Genomic DNA, 23,758 nt, shown 5'->3' with positions numbered 1-23,758 from the left:
CTCAATGTTCCAGGAACCGAAACCTTAAAGCCTGCGTTTGGCTCTTCTTTTTCATTCTGCTGCACCTGTCTCTTTCCCTTTTTTGAGGGAAACATTCGTCTTCTTCGTTGACAAACTTCTTATCTCTTCCAACCACTCTTAGTTACTTAGTTTCATTTCAATTGTCCTGTATCTATGTCGAATCTTGACGCAAAGACAGCCATTATTTTTCTACGAGCTTAGTGAACAGTCAATTAATAAAATCACGTGAAACAAAGCTACCCGGTGACCAAAATGTCCTCGCTAGTAGCCGTCGTTGTAGGAATTACAGAAGAGCGAAGGAACAGCCGCGTTAAACGCATCGAACGACGGTCCCCATGGTCGCCGGAACGAGACGCAGTTACCGGGCGTATTAGCAGGGTCCGATAAGAAGCGAGTCGAATCGATTCTCGCGGCGACTCGCCTCCCAAGAAGCTAGCGGTCGCGCACGGCCCGGTGACATTGTGGCGCGTCGCTTCTGCGCCTAATTCACCGCGACCAATGCGTAATACGCGGTTGAAAGCGGCCTCATTTGTTACGTGGCACAGGGGACACAAACGTGGCTGAAAAAGGGACGCTGGCTCGCCCACGGTACCATCATGATCTCCGGTTGTTGCTGGTTCGAGTAATTTGGCGTACTTGAGATTTCCTTTTGAAGCATCGCGAGATTATGGGATCACAGTTATATTGGTAGTAATATTACACTGTATGCCGAACGAATTAAGAAAGCGATAGAGAGAAGGAAATTGAAGCTGGATGTTTTCGTCGATGAAATGGAAGCTCTCGAAGGTGTTTGGCAGTGGTTGAAGACGAATCAGTCAACATTTAATGGATTAAAATAAAATTGAAAAACTGTTCGACGTGAATCTGTACTCTGCAACTTATCACCTTTCAATTCGCTAATGTAATTACTTAGTAATTTATTATGCAAAAAGCCCGAGATATTATCTTATCAAGGTCAAACTTCTGACTAGCTCTTCGTATTAATCGATATCCGCCTATTAAATACGTATCGAGCAAAAATCTCATCGGAGGTCGAAAAAGTCGACGCAATTTCCAACGTTGCACAGATCGCTGCGCCCAGTTCTCAGCATTGGAGCTACGATTTTTGTCGAATGAGCGAATAATGATTTACTATGGGATCGCGACAAAAATTGGCGCATTCTCACGCAGCACGCGCTCGCTCGCTCTCTCGGGAATTGACTTTTCGAGAGGAATGCGGCGCAACAACGGGATCGGGAAAGGAACGATCGGGACAAACGTAAACGCTTGAATTCCTCTCGTTTATTACGAGACAATGCGCGCGAGCGCGGAACTATCCTACCCTTTTACCACCTTTTCTTATTAGCCGGCGGCTGCCGCGCAAATGGCAAGCGTTACGCGCAGGAAACTCGAGATAAGGCCACGATACAACCGGATTCCCGGATAACCGTCGCGATTAATCATCTCGCCGCGACTTTTCAACGATTCGACCGGTCGAATCGACGCGAGCTCGTCGAGAACGATCTTTCTTTCTCGACGACGTAGATTGCTCGAGGTTTTCGAATATTTCGCTGGGTTACAAGCTATGGAAAAGTTACCATATTTCCTTTTTTATATTCGTTGCATTATGGGAGATGATTCCGGGATGATTTGTGAGACGAGTTTGTGGTAACCGTTTGATCGCGGATCAGCACATTCGCGTCTAATTATAGGTAGAATCGATATAGCAAGGTCGTGAAGTCACACATTAAGTAGTTACAGCGATTGATGTGGTCGTATTTATGTTTCTGCGTGTTTCACGGAAGCAGCTTGAATTCCAGATTCCAAGCGATTTTTGTTCGTTGATCTACAAGGGTAGAATAAAAGGTCTTGTTGATAACGGAACTTTAAACAACTGTGTAATATATATTTTCCATGAAAATAGGGGCAGTTTGCTTTGAAATCGAATACATGACTTCCGACAAATACACGTTTTCACGTGGATAATGTTTGAATTGCGAGATCGTGTTTTTAACGTTTCGATTCCTTATTTACGCAGTTTCCGCCGTATAATAAAAATTCGTGTAACACTTTTTACTCGGAATAATCTGTCAAACAATTTTTCGCTATCTGACCTAATCTTAGACCAGCAACGACAGTTATTTGCTCTTTACTTTTCCCCAGAGCAATGTGAATATTAATCACGAGTTTTCACTCTCTCGTCAGCCAATCAAATGCCACGTAGCACACAAATCAAGGCTCTTTTCATTAGCTGTTAAGCGGCGGTATATCACGCGAGCGTTTCCATGCAGAACGCGAAATTCCTGGTCCACAGAGGCAAAGGTGAGGATCGAAAGTAAGTTGACACGGATTGGCCTGACAACCAGACTGTGTACGGTCCGCTCTCTTTCCCTCACTACTTGACGCCCGCACCCCCACCCTAGTGTCGTTTGTCGTGGAGCTGTCACAGCACCCACGACGCGCTCCGAGCGTGAAAACGCCGGATTAACCTTTGTAATTGTAGAATTATGTGGCGATTAATAACTCGACAAGGCGTGCGTGGGACTGCCGTGCTTTGTGGCTGAAACCGAGCGCGGAGATAATCATCGGTCGTGGCCGGAGAGCGCAGACGATACGTGCCACGGCTAACTATCTAACTATACACCTATATACAGCCACCTACAGCGCGAGTCAAAACGATGGGACCGCGCAATCGCGTTAAATCGACGCGAGCGGCGGGAACTTTGAATGAATTTGTATTTGGAAGAACGTTTAACGGTAGATTTCGATCTGTAGGATCTCCTTCGAACGTAATTCGTGTTTGAACCTCGAATATAAAATGGTGCCATCCATTTGATTAATAACTAATTAATTTTGTTCGATGATAGCCAGTTTCGGAGAGTGAAAATATCGTGGAACGATGTGATCATAAGCGGCAGCTGAGGCGAAATTGAAAAAACGAGAACGCGACTCGCTATCCATCCCATCGAAACACTCTACCCTCGGAACGATGATCGGTATCGAGTTGTTTCAGTTGTTCTAACGATAAGGGGGAATGGTGAACCGGCAATTACCTTTTGGTGCGTCCAGTCACGCCCAATCGATCTGGCCGATAATAGCAGGCATCGGTGTCTCATTAAAAGACAACGTGGTTTCCAGTGCTATTCGCAGGAAGCTGAAATTTCGGAGATTACCGACGCGGAATCAGAAAAACGATCCGTATAATCGATACCTCCGGCTAAGGGGTTGCGATCGACCCATTAAATTGGACCACCCTGTACAGGACGATCCACGAGGCAATTAAATGCACATACGTTTGCCTCAATGACGAATTAAGCGAGAAAAATTGCAAGATAGTTTTTTCGTAATTCGAAAAACTTACGTTTTTACGTCGTTCATGAAGATTAATCAACGTAATTAGAAGATGCACAAGCGCAAGGCGATTGCGAAACCTGAAAATGTACAAGTTCGAAAGCTTAAAAATGATAAAACCTGAGAATTTTGAACATGAAATGTCGCGTGAACGCAGTGTTGACCCTTTGTGGCTACGTTTGAAGCATCCTATACAGAGAGGAACGTGTGCTGAGCACACAACGGGGTACAATCGCGCCGGCTAACGGTGGACACACGGAGTAGCAGGATGAATCAATGTCTCGGCGAGAGTATGGTGGCAAGCGTGTGTCCCTGCTTCGAAACAAAACCATCAGGCCGCGTAACAGGTCGCAGAAGCGAGCTGCTGCGAGCACAAGGGGGAACACCACTCTGTGCTCGAAGAGAAACTGCAAAGAACAACCGTGATTCTCGTCGCGGTGCTCGCCGCTTCCGCGTTGATATCCTCTTTGCCACAGCCGGGGACACGTGCAACGCGCATTATACCTCCAGGACAAGTTGCTCGACCAACCTTCCCGTTGCTTTTCCGTCCTACCGCGTTTTGTTCGCCTTGCACGAAGATCCACTGGCAAGTGGACGCTGTGTTTCTCGTTTGGTCTTGTATGGTGGTGTAAATTGGACCTGGGGATTCTCAAAGAACTTGGTAGTTGGACATTACAAACTAATGTGGTTTGTGCTCGGAGTAGATTGTAAGGGTTTCTTTGCCACGTTGCTGCAAGCTATTAATCCCTTGGGGATCAACGTTGCGTTAAGGCAATATTTCATTCGCAACCTTTTCCAATCAATTTACATTATCCAGTTGCGTTTTTCAACATTGCGACTATACGAAAGACAGTTCCAAGAATTCGTTTAATATCTTTTCGTCGCTGTTTCTTCCACCCAGATCCTACAATGTTATCGAATGTAAAGAAATTGTAATGTTTTTCTTCAATGCGTTAGAATCTCCGTAATGTAACGCAATCTGTAATTTGTAACGAACGAAATGGCTGTAGCGGTGGCTGTTGTCGATGATCAAAGTCGACATTCAATTTAACTCGGGAGGATTGGAAAACTCAACCGTCGAACGCCGACTTGTGGTTGGTTCGGTGGTGCGACAGGCGGAGACGCGAAATCGAGTGGCCGGTAGACGCAGGAAAGCGCAGATCGGACTGCGAAGATGTCGATAACAGGCGATCAATATCGGCGTGCGGTGTTGTTTCTCTGGGATATCGTCGCTCTGCTTCTCTATATCGTCCTCGGTCTACTATTAATCGTCGGCTCTCTTTCTCTTCGGTCTGAGACGTTCACCCACGCCAGAAGCCGGCCTCATTAAAGATAGCCGGACACGAAGAAACGCGTGGCTCGCTTCGGGCTGGTTTATACATCGCGCGGAATTACGGCGCAGAAAAGTCTGGCGCAAAGTCCAGACTCGATAGTTAAGGCGTTCCAATATTGAGTTACCGTATAGCGGCGCGTTCTCAAACGAACCAGCGAATTTACGAGTGCGGAGATCTCCAGTTGTGGCTTGCTCGCCAGCGCCCTCTATCTTGCCATCTGGACCCCTTCTTGGCGCTTGTCTCCTCCGTGTATCTTCTGTGTGGGTTGGTCGCATAATTCTTTCGGCGAAGGTTAGTTGATAATCAGCACTCGCGATTAATTGATCGCTCAAGGTCCTTTGCTTCATCGTGGCTGGTCGTGAGCAACTTTTTTGATTTACTATGTTGCGTTGATTGCTGTTTTTTTTTTTTCTTCCGTAGCTGCAATGGAAGATGTACTCGTCATCCGGATGAAGATACTCGAAAGGAACGTGGGTTTTATCGCTTGTTTCTCATAGATTCGGTGCAATTATGATAGTATTAACCGAAACAGGATCATATAGCAATAACACAGGGATAAGCGTGGGAGGGGAACGCTGTTCTTACCCCTTTGCTGTCTCAAGTGTCATCTCCTGAGCGTACGCTATCATTGAAACGGCCTGTACACTTTCCTTCATTTCCCCTTCCAACGTGCTTCATCCACCTGTATTCATCTTTCTTCCCTTCTCCAGCAGCTTTCTCGTACAAACGGTCGTTCAATTTCTTCGTCGCGTACAAATAATCGCCCTTCCTTGGCTCGATCTCGATTTCTCGCGCGCACGCGCACGAGTCACGCTCTGACAGAACAGTGGCGAACGTTGCATCCAATTGCGAAGAGTCGGTGCGAGGATGGTGCCGTAAGATGTAAGAACGGAGCGTAGATCCGATCGAAGAGGCCGCAAATGGTAGCAGCGAGCCATGGCGACAAAAGGTTCCGTGGCTCGATGAGTTTTCAAGGGGGTGCGCGTTAAGGGTTAACGCCGCGATCTTCCTCGCTTTTCGATCGTTATCCCATTTAGGGGAGTCGGATGCTACGCGCAGCTGCGACGATTTATCGCCCCACCTACCGCGTTGCGTTTATTGTTTGAAAATTCTTTAAGCAGGAAATCGAAAGATTTCTACCAAGTACACTGCGTATTTGGTCTGATGTCGAGTCAACATCGCTTCTTCCTAACAGCTATTCCGTGTCGGCGAGCTGTAGAATTCGCTTGCTTAAAAATATTTGTAAAAATGCTGTACGTACGAGACGTTCGAAAACCGCGTTGATCAACTCCATAAATTGAAACGTACATAGTAATGATCCTGTTACGGGTACTATTTTTTTTAATTTACCTTGGAATTTACCGTTATTTGTCTCGTCGATGAACTTACGCAATAACCAATTATATTCTTCGTCTATACACTGTGCTGCAGCAAAACTTACACTTTCGCCCCAAATGCACGAATCACTTTCGCAACTTCTTTCTTCGATGAAACTGCACGGTGCAACATAAAGTACCGCTCCCAACTCGTGCTCACTCGCGTCATCCTTGCCTTTCGTTTCGAAACCGGCTGTCCGCAGCTGGTGCCCGCGTTTCCTAGTCGCATCATCCGCCTCATTATACCGCTGAATGGCTCGTCAGGAGAAGCAGGCGCGCGTCGGCCGGTCATTTTTCAAGATCGTGGCAAAGAACCGGTCGCATAGATCAGCGGCCATTGTCTTGCGTGGAGAGAACGTCGTCGCTTTCGATCTGTCCCGTTCTGTCGCCCTAACGGCCACCGCGTTAATATATCGGCGAGAAATTAGAACAGTTGGCAGCGCTGTTACGCTCGACGACGATCTTTCCTTCGTTCGAACGCCGGTGTATAGTCGAGCAGAGCCGAGCCAAGCTATGGCGACGGTCTTTAAGGCCGGATTACGTAACGGCGATTGCGTTCGTACGGGGGACGCTTTGTGGGTGTTATGAAATAGATATCATGTTCCACGGGCATTTGTACGCGCCAGCATGCCGAGCTGCGGCCGTTTTACCGACCATTTTATAGCCCCCTTCTAACCAGCTATTTTCTTCGCACTGTCCCAGTAATCGACACCGAGTATGTAAGTACCTACTTACTTACTTACTCGTTTTTCGTTTCAGACACGAAACGCGCTCGACGGTGTCTGGTTTTGATATTCCAATGTACAATAACTGGAAGGTGTCTAGCAAAATTGAAATCGATGAATTTATTATATAGAGGTTTGATATCCTGACGGGATTGACGATGGGAACCTACTGTAGATTTTTATTTCAAGGAGATGAGTGTCGAACGGAACCTGTTATGGAAAATTGTCCACGTTGGCCATTCTTCTTGTACTCCATAGCACGTGTTGTATGTTATCCTTGTATTCGTATGTTTCAATTGTAATGTCTTACGTTGCGGTATTTTGACGATTCCTACGGTCTTTAGACTTTAGAGAGGTAATTGGGAATAAACGAATACGAAGAATAATATTCGTAATTGTATAAGGCTTGTAATAATGGTGCGCAGTGGTTGAAGTTTTTACAATATTTTAGTTATGAATTAATATCTCGTTGTTAATTAGTACGGCTAATGGATCGGGCTATTTAAAAACAACTTGATAGTGCTATAATTAAATCAATAAGGAAGATATGCAGGACGATTATTGACTAATAATATGGATTATGTATGTAGAGTAATCTCATAGCAGTCAGGAAATTAATTATGAAATTTACTCTAATAACAGTTCAAATCGTTAGCTACTTTCTTATTTGATAGCCATTTCCTGAAAACATTACTCACGACAGTGTTCCATATTCTATTGCTACATTGAAATCTATACGAGTCTGGTTTCTTTATTTTTCAAAATGTTATCAATTATCTCCAATTATCTCTAAGATATCCATCTCTAGTTATCTATCTCCTTGTCTCTCGTAATCTTTATAAGTCTATCTAATTTCTGTAATTTAAGTAATTCCTTTCTTTCCCTTTGAAAGTACATACGGAATATCAATAACGCGAGTTCTGCGAACGTATAATTGATTTCGAAGTTTTTTCTGTCACCTTTTTCCTGTCTCCACACGATAAGAATCACGCAGATGACTTTTTTCCTTACGGAATGTATTTACGCGTCACGATTTAGAGGACAGAGTACGAATTAGTTCCGTATGATTAAGTGCCTGAAACGAACCGCTTAAGTGGAACTTAATATCGGAAGGTTTCGTTTGCGGAAGGTTTGGTCACGGTACGATTATGATCAGACATTTAAAGATTATTCGAACAGCGATAATATCTGAGTCGAGTATGTGATTCGATATCACTATGCTCTAATTTGCTTCTAATTTTTCTCGTGCCTTTCAATGACAGTGTTTAAATGACAGTGTTTAAATGATCTCGAAGCAAAAATCCACGTTGCCCTGATAAAATTGAACGATGCCGATAATACGATTAGTTGAGACGTTAGCAATGTGGTTAGATTTTTGCGAAAATGCTGGAATGTCAGTGGTCATTCTTGTGCACGTTTCTACGCTGCAGTGGAAATGATCGTCGGCTGAAAAGAAGTGGAGAAATAAAAGTTTTCGTGAAATTTCAATTGCTGAATAAATGATAGTAATAATCGTAAATATTTTCTTGGCTTTCTACTAAAACTAATGCAAACTGGTCCGTTGAAATTAATACACATTCATTATGCAGCATTATCGATATTAATCTTTTGTCTTTTTTTCCTTTTTTTTCTAAAAGTATGCAAGTTTGCATTTGTAAAAACGAGTTTCGATAGACATATATTTATACAGATATATCTATAATTGTTATACGTTCGTGGTAATAGTCAAACTGGCCTGATATTTTTCTATTTCTTACGCAAAATTCTCAGACAGCGTTTCTTACTTTCAAAACAGCAGACCTGACGATTTACAAGGAAAGAACTAAGCATCGGTCGTTCTTGCTTTTCGCTAATCAAATGGTAAAAGAAATTACTAATAGCGAAATGCAATTTTTTCAACAACCAACGAACTGTGACAAGACAATGTTTCGCGTGTTTCCCTGTCTATAAAATCGCGACACGTTCCCTAGCGTTTTTACGACGAGGAAGCAATTTTTCATAGTACGTGCAACGCAGAAACGCACAACACACTGTAACCTATTTAACAACGTGCTCGTCAGAAAACACAGAAACTTCGATGTCTTGCGAATCGGACAAAAGAAAGACAATGGCACAGCTACGTAAAGACAAGAACACGCGTTCTCGACGATGCAATCCATTCGAGGAGTTCCATCAGGAACAAAGTATTCGTATTCAGCGAATGACTTGCAGAATCTCGCGATGGAGCGAGCGTTAAGAGCAGTCGATCGCGAAAAATCTTGGTTGTTAATCGTAGTGGCGAGCGCGAGCGTGAGCGTGGACGGTCATCGTTACCTTTCTCACGCTCGAAGCCAGCGGACAGCAAACCGAGAAAGTGGCGGGCAGCCGTAATTTCTTATGCACGCGGCCGCCGCTTACATCCTGCGCGATATCTTCTTATTTCACCGAGCGAGCTCCGTAAAGCGTTCGCGCTGACATACCACTGCACCGGCACGGCAGATCCGCGTGGAAAATGTAGCAAAGCTGAAAGTGTCGGAAGTAACGCTATGATACGGAGATCTGGTGCAACGTCTCAATGTTCTACTTTAACGAGTGGATTTGTTTTCAGTTCGATCTGGTACAACGTCGTTTGAGAATACGCTCGTGTTATCGCGATGTGAAACTTCTTTTTCATTAATTTGCGACATTTTCTGATATCGTCTACTGAATCGCGTTACGTCATTACGTTTGAGATTTATCGCGTATCTCGCAGCGAAAATTTATCGCATAAATGAAAGATCGCGCAAGAAAATAACGGACAAAGAAATTTTGCCATTCGAGAATTTGAAACGTTAACTCGAGTACAGCTGAGTTTCGCCTATTACGTTCTATATTTATTTAAATGCTGCAGCTCGGTTAAATTCCAGTTCGATATTTATCCTTAAACTTAATACCACCGACAGAGCACACAGTTCGCACTAAAAACACACAAACGATCCTAATTGCGGTATTACGAAACGGCCGGTCGCAGAATGGCGTGTGTTAATTTCCGAGTTAACCGCATGTGACAAACCTTATTTGCCACAGCGACCGTTCGCTTCGTGCAGCAAAAATTCATTTTGTATCGTTGCCGCCTTCTACATTGCGGAAATCGAAACGCCTCACTTTCTAACAGAAATTTATGAAACGAGTTTATAAATGATATTAATTAAAATTGTACATTACGTTAGCTCTCGAAGATTTTCAATCAGCTGCGTATTTATACAGATATTGAATTTCCTGTCAGTGGTGTTTTTTTTTTTTTGGAAATTAATGACGGAGAAGTTAGCGGTTTAGGTGTAAGACATTCTAAAATTAAATATTTATAGGCGACACGCTATCCGTGATAATTATTCTAAATGGAGAACGTTTAGTTGAAGGATCCGTCGCCTAGTCATAAGTCAGTTCATTGAAAGTCTTCTGCAAGCGACATTTGAATTTCTAATGATCTCACTCGAATTTTCACTGCAGGCTTCTAGTTAACCTTACGATCTACATGGCTCTTGCTTCAACATTCTTATGCATACAGAAATCCATAAATTCTGTCAGCCGTAGGATCATCGAAACTATGTGGAAACGTAGTCGAGATTCGAAAGTACGGTCGTTAATCTGTCGCGAATTAACATCAGTTACCAATTGCTAGCAGAATAGCTGGATCCATGTTTAAAGAATACAACACGCGCAATTCAAACTGCTGCGAAAAATCTGACGTATCCATAAAAAAATCGCGGAACGCGGATAAAAGAAAAATAACAATATCGAGGAAAAATATAATACGAGCTTAGGTTACCTACCGATCCGGGGATTCCTATAGTATTCAAATTGTTATCTAATTGCGTAATTGTGCAAATTACACGAATGTAAAGCTGGCTCCTCGTTACGGTAACCGCTTCGATGTTATTATTTCTAGTCGATTGTCGCAAAATCTCGACGTAGCATTTAGCGTGTACCTCCTTTGCCTTACGCAACTATATATTGGGTTGGCAACTAAGTGATTGCGGATTTTGTCACTGCCACTTAATGACAAAATTCGCAATCACTTAGTTGCCAAGCCAACAAAACGCGACACCGATCAGTTCAAAAAGAAAAAAGAAAGAAAGAGCGATAGTCACATTAGGAGGACTTATCTCGAATGTGAATCAAGCGAACCAAGATCGGTGAGTCAGAGGAACGAGAACGGCAACGCGAGCAGGTTCCGCCAGCGTCCGATCCTCTGGATGCAATTAGGCGGTCGTAACATGTAACGATTTATATTAATCGAGCTAGCGTTAGTCACAGCGCGGATCGAGCGGAATTTCACGGTTCTGAGCAGCCACAGCTGTTTTCGCAAGCAACGCCGTCGATCTCGAAATACTTTCACGAATGGTCGCCATTGATAAAAGAAAGATGGATGATATTGTGATGACGAGAGCGGAGAAAAAATGCGAGAGAATTTTTCCATGGATTAATTAATTGGACGTGCTCGACTAATTCTTCGTGCAAGTTTGCGCAAGCCGAATTTTACGAGCCAGCCTTTGCTATGCGCGTTAATTAAACGGCAAATTGTCGTGGATCGAGTCGCGTCACGTCTTGCACAGTGTCGAATGCACTAACAATATATCACTGTGTAAATTAGATCGTTCGTGGACGATTTATGAATCGTAAATACTTAAATCGAATGGTTAGATCGGTTAAGTTGGATTCGTTTCGAATGATCGTGTCTACGAGTAGATCGCTTGATCGAAAGGTATTGTGACTTCGTGAGTGATGGATATTGGGAAAATTATGGATGCTGACTAACGGCGTGCATAAACGAGCAAACGCATCGATGAGTACCAGGAATCATGTGTTCGATGTTTGAGCTTCAGACTTTTCACGGAGAAAGAGAAAGACGACGTGTTTCCTTAGTCGAAGAAAGTAAAAGTCCGTAGGGAATCCTGAAAAATTTCCGTGGAATTTTCCTACGAAGATTTCCTATGAAGAATCGTTTCCAATAATTCCATCGAACTTTCGATAATGTTCGCGGTTATACGACCGATTAATCGCATCGTATCTTCTTAAATCGGTAAACCGCGTTAAATCAGCCTGACGAATTTCTAAGTTTCGCAATGACGCGCTAATTCCACGAACGTGTTACTTGTCGATCGAGATCGATTTACCTTCCGATACAATAAATCGATTTCTATGGTAATTGAGAGATATGGTACACGATTTTGTTACCAAAGTTTCGCTCGATTAATTTGGAACTTTATTGTGAAAAGCGTGATAAATTCTATTGTTTCAACGAGCTTGTAATTAAACCAGACTCTTCGATCACGATTAATCATTAGTATTGTACCATGTCAGTCGTGTCTCGTTACAGTGCTAATGAAATTTCAAAGTGTCTCATATAACGCGTAACAGTTGTCGACCAGACGATCGGCTGAACTGCGAACATAGTTCTATATTATTCTATTATTCGTAAAAACAAATACAACGATATTCTTTTGCCTGAAAAAAGCAGAAACACTAAAATACCGTTTTTTGGTCAGTTTAGCCTAGCGGCAGGGTTAAAGCTTCCTCTTCCCAGCCATACGAATACAAGCGCCTGTGGGCGTTCGCGATCGCAACGCCGCTTCGTTGCTCCAGTCCTCCCGGCGGAAATTAGTTTTCGCGGTCCTCTTCCACTCACATAGCTGTACACACGCATATTCAGACGTGCATAAGTAAGACAACACACACTCGGCGAGCGTAGCTTGATGTATGGGCTACATATCGGGCGAGTGCGTGACCGTGCGTGACCGTGCGTGACCGGGACTCGCGTGCACCATCTCTGGGGCCGCGCGAGTGAGTTGTTCCTCCGCCAGCGGCGGGGACGAAAAATATGTTAACAAGAACCGTGGACGGCCGCGTAGAGACTTCTAATTCCGACCTGCTGCTCCCTTCTTCCACCCTCCTACACCTCTTCACCCCTCTTTTTCCTCTCATCCTTTAATCCCTTCTCCTTTGGTTGGTACCCTCTCTACCATCATGGATCACCGCGAGCCGTCGGCTGCTACGCGATGAAGACGTCCGTGGAGGCAGACCGACAACGGTTCTCCACCGCTCGATCCTCGATGGAACGCGCGTCTTCCGGCTTGAATTAATCAGCGTGGAATCTCGATTATTTGAACCGGTCGCGCGCGTGCACGGGTTCCGCCGTCCTTTACGCATTTCTTTTTCTCCCCCTTTCTTTCTGCCCTTGCTCGTTCGCCAACGCGAAACACAGCTCGATTTTTTCACGTTTTTACTCGGTCGAGCCGTTGAAATCACGGTTAGGAAGATCGTGTTAATTGCACGCACGGGCCGTGGTGATCGGTCCTCTTCTTTTTTTCCAGTAATTCTTTGTGCCTTCTTTTTTTTCTCTCCCCTTTTTTCCTTGCCTTTTTTTCGGCGATTTAACCGGTTGGTCGGTAGGTAGGTCGTTTAACGAGTAAAAAGCGGTCGCGTGCTTTTTAATTGAGGCAATTAAGGGATCGCGGCTGGCACACGAAGGAAAGCGGCTCGATTCCAGCGTTTTTGCCCCGCACCAATTATGTTTCCCTCGATAATTCGACGACGCTGCACGAGCTCCAACTATTATTAATACGTGCATTATGAGCATGTGTACATCTGCGCGCGTGCATGTGTGCACCAGAATAGAGAGTTCGAGGTGGTGCGTGGAAATCATCAGGGGTCACGATCGATTTACGAAGATCGTCCATCCGGCCACACCCAGACACCCGGTACTTACTCGATGTCGTCTTGGTCTTCGTTGCACGCTTATCACGGTAAAATGACATAGAAGATTTCCTTCAGCAGTAACACGCGCCAATTATGCGCTCAAAGGATCGATCCGTGAGGAAGTTTTATCGATCGATCGTATTGCGAGGAATGGAGATTATTCAGCGATAAATTGGTACCACTGGTGTATCCGAGTGTAGTTTTTATTCATTACGTGTATATAATAATCGACTCTATGATCACCGTGAAAGCCGCTAATAAGTTGCACAGTGGAGAGGAAAAATTCCGATTCTGCTCGCTCGAGCATCGAATTCGTTCCGCACGCATCGCAGCTCTGCATGGAGCCCTGCGTACTCGGGTCGAAGAGGTCACGAGACCGACTTTCACCGCGTCTGGCCACCGTATGCACAGATCGATAATAATCGGCCGGATGGTTAATTGTCCGTCGAGCTACACCTCGCTCAGTGAGAGTTCTACCCATTTACTCGGTTCGATTTATGGAAAGATCGGGAAAACGCGCACCAGCTTTCACTCTCCCCTTTTCCGTCTACTCTGCCAGTCGAATAATTTTTTTCGAAAACGGTTCGACGCGCACCGTGGCTGCTAATTAACCCGCGATAGAACGATGGATCGGTTAATTGGCCACGTTTAGCGATACAACGGTGTTAAAGGATGCAGGTGAACTGTTTGAAAGATGGCTCGGATAAAAGAGCAGCCAGAATGGTTGGAAGAAAAGATTCGGTCGGAGTGTGTACTTTTTCTAGGTTAATTAACGACTAAAGTCATTGAAGCTTTTTGTGTTTAACTATATTCTTGTTTCGAACTTTTTGTTTCGGCGGCAGGAATCAGGTCAACCGTGCAGGAGATGCCTTAGATTTAGATGGAAGTGAGAGTAGTTGGAGAAGAAGATCGGATAGTCGATGGTCGAAAGATAAGATTGTATGGTATAAGCTGTGCGAGTTGATTGATGGCCAGAATCATTGAAATTTTTGTAGCTACTTGTTTTCTGATTTCCAAGTTTTTCCTTCGGTGAATGATTCATAGGAGAGCTATGAGGTAGATAATTTAGATAAAGTGGAAATAATATGGTTGGAAAAAGAAATGTGTATATCCGTGTTGATTAAATCGTTGCGTCTAACGTTGAGCGGGTGAACTTTTCTTAACATTTTTCTGAAATATCGTTGCGTTCCTCTGTGTTTCACAATTGGCTTGTTTAATTACTCCGATCTGTTCACGCCGACTAGATAAATCTCGATTTAATTGCCAGTGAATATGAATCGAATCACATATATACGCAGATACATTGTTTCATTCAAGATTTAAACGTGTCTAATTTACATCGTATCAAGTACGTATAATTAGGCATTGGATTTGTTCTTACAACCATGTTAACATCAAAATATCATTTCAGACATGACAGATTCCTGATATCACGATAAACAAGATAGTTTATCCATTCGTCGAGATACAAGGTGCACGTGCTCGTTTCGATGATAATTAGAGAAAGGATAAAGTATTAGCCAAAGACCGCGAGACAAAAAAATAACTTATATCCTGTGTTCGTAATTATTTTAATAATCCAAGTAGAAGGATCATGGAATACAAGGTACGGAAACTTGCACGTGAGTAAGAATCCGAGCGTATCCCAATCAATGCCTCGCCATAATTGAATTTACAGCCGATCTTCTAAAAAAACAACGACCCATTGATACTTCATAAATCCATCGTTTTTCCGCCTCGAGCCTTCCAGCCGACGCAATTACCCTTCTAATTTAATTGTACATAAGGTCAATCTGATAAGGCGGTTCTGTATGTTTCTATAATTGAAACGTTACCAAGCAACCAACGGTTCGTTCGTTCGTGAGCTCGATAAATCCGATATTTTTCCAGTCTCGGATCGAAATCCCTTTCAGACGAAGGAAATATCGCGGTATTCTCTATATACAATATTCGTCACTCTTATTCGTCACTTGACCGCGGACGCTTATGCATGTTCGAGGCATCCATTTCCCTTTGAAAATTATTCGTGCGATTGTACGAGACAGCATGGGATGTAGCCACGGAGTTTGTTTCCCTAAGGCCGCGTTTCTATCGGCGCACAAATGCCACGGAATAACGTTTGAGATATTGGAAAGGCCGAAACAGAGTGTCACCACGCCCAAACGAACGTTTGCGTGCTTTGCATGACACCGTGAGCCTGTGGGAACGAGATTTTAACTTCGATATCGCAAGCGTTGCCGATTTATACGACGATTATCTGGGTGTCTCTTGTTTCCGGTTATATCATTCAATGTATTCGTTCCGCAACACGAGACTGGAAAAACACGAAGCGTGTGAACCGCTTCAAATTCATACTGACTTCCTTTTTACTCTGTTCTAGTTGTATCTTTATTCGCACAAAAAGCTCGTTCAAATGTAAAAAAAAATGCACTCTTCTGCTTAAAGGCTTCTTCGATCGTAATCCAAATCGACTGCAGAATACAAAAACTAGCTTTAACAAAGTGCAGGGGAACGAAGCGTTAGCAGACGGAGACGCATAAAGAACAAAGCTCGAAGACTTCTATAGGATTAACCAGGGTGGAGGTTTATCTCATGTCGGCGTCTCGATTCGACCGGCTCGAATCGATTCCGCGAACGGTTTCAGGGCTCGGCGTTGGCCCGTGAGTTCCATTAATATGTATGATTGGCCAGGACCACGCGGCTCCTTCGGGGCATCGGAGGAATACGACGCCATTCTGCAGCGGGGGCAGATGTTACGAGTGGTGTCACAGCATAAATCGCGAAACGCCGCCAATTAGTCGGCACCGCACAAATTACACCGCAGTGAATTAGAAAGCAGCCCCGCCCCTCGAGCAATTCTTCTCCAACGATGCTTCTTTCGTGTCGCTAAAAATACACCTCCGTTGTTTCGTAGTATCCTTCCGACGTTAGAAATTGACTCGTTCGGAACGTCTGTTTCGTGCGTGCTATTCGTTTCCACATATTCTATGTAATTTTGTTATGTCCACGTGTCTCCGATACTCGAAACTCGGTTATACGCTACAAATGCTCGTAGTGACGTGACTTATTTGTCCTTGTTCGTCCAGTTTTCTGGACACAGCAGGATTTTCAATGAGTTTTATAGATTTACGCCGATGTTCTGGCTCCTGACATTCAATAATTAGACGCTAATATAATTCTTAAAAAGAGAGTCTAGTCGTGTATCGTACGATACGCGTGTTGTACGATACATGGAACGCAAACGTTGGCAGTCGGCGACAGAATAAAATACACGACATTTCATATGCCCGAACCAGACGTATCCGTACCATCTTCCAAGTTGTTCTTTATTTCCTCTATAATCAGTGGTTGGTGAATCGTCCGAAGGCCCTACGATACGCGTAGCAAAGAGAGAAGAACGTGGCCGAGGTGTGGTGGCAGGCAGGTGAGCGCGGGCGTGCGCGTTTCACGTTGGCATTTGCTAATGGCAATCTCGCGGAAAGAGAAAGAACGTCGAAAAGAGCGGAAGAGAGAAAAGACGGGTTCGAGAGGGCCCGGGGAAAAAAGTGATCGGGCGCGTTTATACCGGCATTAGCCTTCTTCCTCTTAGCGCCAGGGGCACGGGTGAGATACCCGGTCCCGGGACCGAGCACCACGGGACGAGCACACCCACCTACGATGGGCCGAGCAACGATATATTACTCGCGCGCCTCGTGACACCTCACCTGCCGAGTCTCTCCCTTTCTGTCTCCCTCCGTCACTCCTTCTCGCGCCTAGCTGCTCCTCTGCGGCTGTCTTTCGCTCTGTCGTCTCATACAGGGTGTCCGATGAAACGGAAGTTGGTGATTCCCTGTTGATGAAATAGGACAAAGTTAATTAGAACGAATATAGGAATGGAGCAAATGGGCTTTCAGTTGTTTTTAGGATTTTTGGATCGTTTATCATTCCTGAAAGAGTATCGAACGAATCACTCAGACGACGAATTCATCGATTCCTCTTCCTTAAGAATTCTCAATTTTCGTGCCAGACTAATGCGTGCTTTCTCAGAAATCGAATGATTAGCCTGTGTGCCGTTGGTCGGTTTACCTTCTGTTTGGCTGAAATAAACTTCCTAATTACCAAATTTCTCAAGCTTTACGATTTATCTCTGTTCCTTCATTCGCGTCTGTTGAATTTGCATCCTTTCGTCCAGAAAAATGTTCAGATTGTACGATATGAAAATGAAACGGACGCGGGTCCATTGGTCACAGCGACACCCTATAGCGTCGTACTCGTCTGGATGTTCCTCGAGGTGGCTTCCTCTCGCGACCAGCTATCTCTCCCTCTCCGATTTCTCCGAGTGCTTCCTCGTGGGTGGATACGGAGCCTGGGGATACTTTCGCAGCCGCGGAACAAAGTGCGTCCCTTCTGCCACGGAGCGAGCGGTGCACTGGGCCCCATAAAACGCCGCTTATCCCGACTCCGGCCGACGACCACGCTCGCGGCGTAAATCGCGCTCACGGAAACGTAGCGGGCCCCGTGACAAGCAACGAGAACGCGATTATGCGCGTGCAACTCGCATAGCTGCGCTCGGATTAACTCCCAGTCGATTCCAGAGAATTCGAGCCGGTGTTTCCATTTTAAGGACGCGTGCTGCGTCTGCGAGGCAACGATGCGATCAAAAACCATCGAGACATTCCGACTGTCGCGTCTTCTTCTCCAAGTCTTCTTCTTCTTCTTTCGTCCGACTAGAATAATCCCGATCGATACAATCTCGATGAAATAAAAATCCTGAGAATTCGGGCAATAGTTTCCATCGTATGCTCCGAAGAAGAAAATTCGAACTTTGCTTAGAGTTTGGAAGCATAGAGTGAAATACGTCTCAAATGTGGACTCGAGCTAGAGGAACTTCGTTGCTTGTTTCACGTATCTCTCGAATTTATGCGCTTTACGAGTTTACAACTTGCTTAAGACCATTTGTAAAGAACATTTCCGTGTGCGTCACTTGGAATATCTACCTTGTACGTATCCGAAGGTGGCCCGTTAGGTCGGGGAGACCAACTTGTTCTTGCTAAACGGAACACGTTAAGTAAATCAAAAGCAACGAGCATCATCCGCATGAAAGTTAAATTGCTACGTTCATTGATAATTCCATGGGCTTCGCCTCTCTGGTATGTCCTTCTTAAACCGATTGCATCTGAATCTTCTAGAGGCAGACCTTTGTTCGTGCTTTAATTCGTACAAGATAGGAAATATTATGGATGGAGAATCGAGCAGACTTGCGTAATACCTTTCTTGTCTAAATAATAGTAAAACGAAGCAAAACGATCGTTTCGTAAATAGCAACGGCTGATATCAATCAAAAGACAAACGTTTCATTTAATCGGTAATCGGTTTCGCATCCAAGTTTCTTGCCCGTTTCTATAGAATTACGCCAACTGCGCTGCTTTCCAACGATTCAACGTAGATTATTTGATTAAGTATTACTTGGCAATTAAAGCGATTAAGTCACGAGTCGTGAAAACTTTTTACGAGCCTGTCGCAATCACTGCGATGTACGTAACGAGACCTTGTTAGATTTTCCACCGCGCCAACGTCGCTACAACTTAACGAAATATCAGCTTTTTGTATACAATTTTCCTATGGTTAATTATCTTTCAAACTGATTCTATTCTGTAGTATCGTGGACAAATGGCCTAATATCGGGTGAACTATACACAACGTCGCGAGAAAGCCAAAGCGCTGACAGACTCGTCAATGTGTCGTCGGTCCTTCGGTCGAATAATTACGCGAGAAAAAGGCCACGAACGGTTGCGAAACACGTCCGTGGTGGGACTATGAGACAAGACAAAGGGATGCTAAAGGGAGAAAAACGAATTAACAGTCAGTCGTGAGTTGAGACGTCAGAGAATGTGATCAGCGTTGTGAGAGAGCGTTGGAACCGTGATGACGAGAGTTGTAAATTAAGTACTCAGTTGTCTTAGTTGTAGCACATTACTGTATTTAGTTCACGTTAAATAACCATCGTTTCCCGTTTAATCCATTTTGAATAAATATAAATAAAATCCTATAGTTCTAATTAGGAATAACGGGAATCTAAAGTATCTTGCGCGTATACTTTGACAATCTTCCGACTCTCGCGTACCAGCGACGAGCGCAAAATTCCCATTGCTCCGTAACAGTACAACTAGCAGCGCCGCGTCTAACAGTATCCACATACCTACCCTTCGGCTGGAAAGCGGAAAGAAATCCGAGAAGACTAACCAGGATAGAGACGTCACGTTTCCCTGGCGTAGGATTCCTGCGCGACACCGTTCTCCGGCCTCGGCCTACAACAAATCGTAACGAGTCCGTTGCGCGCTAAGCGGAACGCTCGGCGAAATCGTGCGCCGCCATCTATCTTCTCGTCGGCTGGCCGCGTGTCGTAGGTCACCGCGCCAGGCAATCCCTTTTAACAAGGACATTGAAATCCGCGAGCCGCGTAATGATCGCTGACGGATGGGCCGACGTTTCTCGCCAACGGGTCCACGAAGATGGACGAGAAAAAGCGACGACGCGACGTGCCCCTGCTACGAGAAGTCTGTCGTTGCTTTACAGCCTGTAGGATCGATCGATCGACCGATAGATCGACGCGGCGAGAGGTAGCGACCGGAATCGGTGTACAGAACCGCGAACAAGGAGATGGCGAGTAAGTACGCGGATCATAACTCATCGCTGTGCCTCGAGAGGGCAGCCCGCGAAATAGGAATTAGATCGTCGCTTTCCGTACCTTTCGAGACCTCGTTCGTCGGGTGAAACACGACGTACGTAGCTGCTCTTTACGCGCCTACTGAATATACCGGCATCCTCTTTGCGCAACTCTTCTATCGCGCGCTTTCTACGGACTTGTCAGTGCTGTATTTTTTCCCTCGTACCGGTGATGATTGGTGATGAGCCGGTGATTGGAGAGGTTGTTGAACGTATCAGTTACCGCATACTTGTTGCGCGTATCGTGATCCTTCGATCCGTTCGATACGTTGAAAGGACGCGAGATATACAGGACTGTCGGATATCTGCGTCTTCTGGTTCTTAAATGCGAAATCACGAAGCGTCTTCGAGGCTATCGATAGCCTCGTGCGTGCCAGTACGCCAGGGTTAAATCGAGTTCACAGTTCAGTCTCCGTGTCTATCGTACAAATTTTAGAATAACGTTATCACGGTTCGCTGAAGATCCTGTAACATCGGACGATATTTATTTATTCGTTTAACGGACACAAGCCCTTTGGTGTCGGATATACGAGCACACGAAACAAAGTACAAAAGAGCGAGCATTGATCGTAAGCTACGACTTTTCAATTTCATACGAGCTAACATGGATACCTTAAAGGAGGTTACGTGAAAAATGTCGACGATTACGCTAACGTGGTTCGCAGTTGAGCAAAGTCTATTGATACGATCGAAATTACCTAAGCTAGTCCGGTATGCAGCGTTATGAAGGAGTTACACCTCCTTTTAACGGATATCGTAAGAGCGTGTAATCGAAAAAGTTCAACAATTTCTAGACAGTCGACGAACCGACCGAAGATTGAAAAAATTAACGCCATATTACGGAGAAACCGACGAGGAACTCTATTAGCTTTTAATTAAACGTAACCCAAAACGCTTATGTCTCAACTTCTAAACTTAAAGCTTTAGCTCGAACTCCTCCCCTCCGATACAGCAAGAGTCTCAGTGAGATTCCAGGATCGCGGGTTCGGAAGAGAGAGCAGGGTACCGGTCGCGCGGTATCTACGGCGTCATCTTCGCGGCATTCCGCGTAAAGTCGAAATCGCTTGGCTCGCCGAGGCGGGGTATGAGAAGCCGGCGACATTTAGCTCGGCGATCGGTAGGACACCTGTGACATTTCATTAAGTGCCGTTCGTGGCTGCCACGTAGAGAAAGAAAGAGCGTGAGAGGGGAAGGGGAAGAGACGAAGCGAAAAAGTCGGAGGAAACGCGGCACGGCGCAAAGTGGATTCATTACGCGGTGGCCCGCGGAATCCGGCACTCGCCGGAGCGGTAGCAGTCGCGCGGCTATGTACGAGCTGGACGCGAGCATTAGTTTGCGTCCTGGCGCGCCGCGGTGGCCATTTAACATCGGCCAAGCCGCGATGCCAGGCCCGCGCCGAGGGTCGTTGCGAACCGCTGTCCGATACGCGCGCGTTTCGTTGCGCGCCAACGAAAAATGAGATCGGTCGACACGCCGCGCCGCGCCGCGCCGTGTTCCTTGACCCCGCCGCGAAGCTCCGCGTGAGAGGAGACGATACGCTCGCGACGCTCACATAATTCTGAGGCTTCCTAGGCTTATGGTGCTCGCGCTAGCTCACTGTTAGTATTCCACGAGTATTCGGAGATCCAGAGAAATGGATAGATGTGTATTTTTAGGTTGATTGGAAGTCGTGCTGGTGATAGAAAATGGTATTTCAGGACTGGTATCTCGTACGGTTGTACTTTAGAAATGGTATGCTTGAAAGTGTAGAAATGGTATATCGACCGAAAGTAAAGGCGTAAATGGTGTATTAAACAGGTGATACCAAGGATTCTGAGAATGTGCCAGGCAGCTGACAAAAGTAACGAGCTGGAGTCATAAAGTACACGAAACAATCGGAAACTAGCTTACGATAAGATAGTGGATATGGTTTGTTGGGTTAAAGCAGGCGCGAACAATTCAGTATAAACATGTTATGCAAGCTCTTCGAATGGTAGCGCAAAAACGTATTAAAGTCACTTTTTCTGTAACGTGAGTCACGCGTTCTTAGTGCTGCGGTGAGTAATATCGATATAATGGTAGAAAAAACAAGGCAACTTACGCCAGAACGAACACGCCAATTAAGAATACATATTTGTTCGGAAATTAAATGGTACGTTTGTCGAGAGAAAATACAAGATAAGATTTTAATATCGCAAAAAAGTGACGAGCAATTTATGAATAGTCGCTTCGTCCTACACTGCAGCAAGAAATGGGAAAACGCGTGAAAGAAAAGGCACAAATTTCAAAATCGTTTTCACCGTAACAAATACTGTTCTTTCGCCGGAACGTCTCGTGAAACAAATTACTCGCGAGTTCCTGTCAATTCAATGGCCAGACCCGGATTGGCCGATTGCCAGGAATTTATCGCTGAAACATCAAACGCGGCCAATCTTTCATCGCGCGCGATATTGCTATCTTTGACCACTAATTGCTCCGTATGTGCAAATACGAGCATTCCCTACGAATTAAGAGACAAACGAAACAACAAAACGCATCCTGTTTCCTCCTACGCGCGCACGCGTTTCTCGATGCTCTGGCTGAACGATTTCCGCGAACGCCAAGGCGTGTCTCGTCGCGAATTCCCAATTATTCGAACGAATAGTCATTGCCATTGGTGTACAGATTGGTATGCGCTTCTCGAAGAAAAGAGACGAAAGGACGGAAGGAGGATGGTATGGAGGAAAAAGCAGCGGCTGAATTTTTGCCGGGAATCTTCTCGCGCATTTCCATACGCGAGCATTCGGCCGAGTAACATCATAAATTTCCATGACTGGCTTGTAATTACCATTATTAAGTTCCCGCGCGGACCGCGGCGCGCTTTATCGGCGAACTTTTACGCGGCAAGCTCGCCGCTGTCGCTGGCTGCGATGGTACCGGATACCGATCTCCAGCTGTTGCTAATTGAAAGCAATACCGGGCGTGTCTTTCGGACGTTGAACGAGTGGAGGATCGCGAGGCCACGTTCGACCGCGCCTCGCCGGAGGAAACGCTCGTTTCCTAGACGAAACCGAGCTTTGGATGCTTGGCAGTGTTCTGAGATCTGCCTTTGGAAACCCGGCTAAATGGACTGTAGCGAGTTGGCCTGAATCGCAATGAGGAAGTCTCGAATATATTATTTGGAAAAGTTCAAGAGGTTGTTGAGTTAGACGCGTGTCGAATTTGCAGAGCTTCGCTGACTAAGGGTCGAGGCACTTGTATAACAGACTGAGACTATTTTTCGACACCGGTTGGATAACCAACTGAAGAGACTTGTCGCGAAAACGAAACGCAAAAATTGACAGGAAAATCGACGCAAAAATTTCGAATGAATTTCCGTCGTCGAGGACAAGCGATCTGTCCGAGCTTTAAGACTTAGAGTTAAAATCGTTTGGTTAAACGTATAACACGCAGCTCTGACGAGTGTCGTATCGACTCGTCAAGGTTCAATCCCAACAGGTCTATCGTTGGTCGAGTCGAGTCAGAGACCCCTCGTCGGAGTGGCGGTAATTAAAGATACTATCAGTGGTGCGTGTCAGCGCGATATCGGCGA

The 23,758-nt window shown here is 45.2% G+C and overlaps 2 protein-coding genes across 2 annotated transcripts in view; both read left to right on the top strand.

The window, feature by feature from the left end:
* The window catches only part of LOC138189704 (uncharacterized), a 181,134-nt gene that overhangs the window by 72,650 nt on the left and 84,726 nt on the right, over positions 1-23,758 (top strand). The window lies entirely within an intron of this gene.
* Positions 16,844-23,758, top strand: part of LOC138189705 (katanin p60 ATPase-containing subunit A-like 2) — a 138,730-nt gene continuing 131,815 nt past the window's right edge. The window contains exon 1 of the mRNA XM_069131825.1: positions 16,844-16,847. The gene's annotated coding sequence lies outside the window, so the exon portion shown is untranslated. The remainder of the gene's footprint in view (positions 16,848-23,758) is intronic.

Source organism: Bombus flavifrons, chromosome 2 (genome assembly GCF_040668555.2).
Source record: "Bombus flavifrons isolate JBK064 chromosome 2, iyBomFlav1_principal, whole genome shotgun sequence".
Taxonomy (NCBI): Eukaryota; Metazoa; Arthropoda; class Insecta; order Hymenoptera; family Apidae; genus Bombus; species Bombus flavifrons.
Note: the sequence above shows the minus strand (reverse complement) of the source record. Positions and strands in the feature narration are given on the sequence as shown.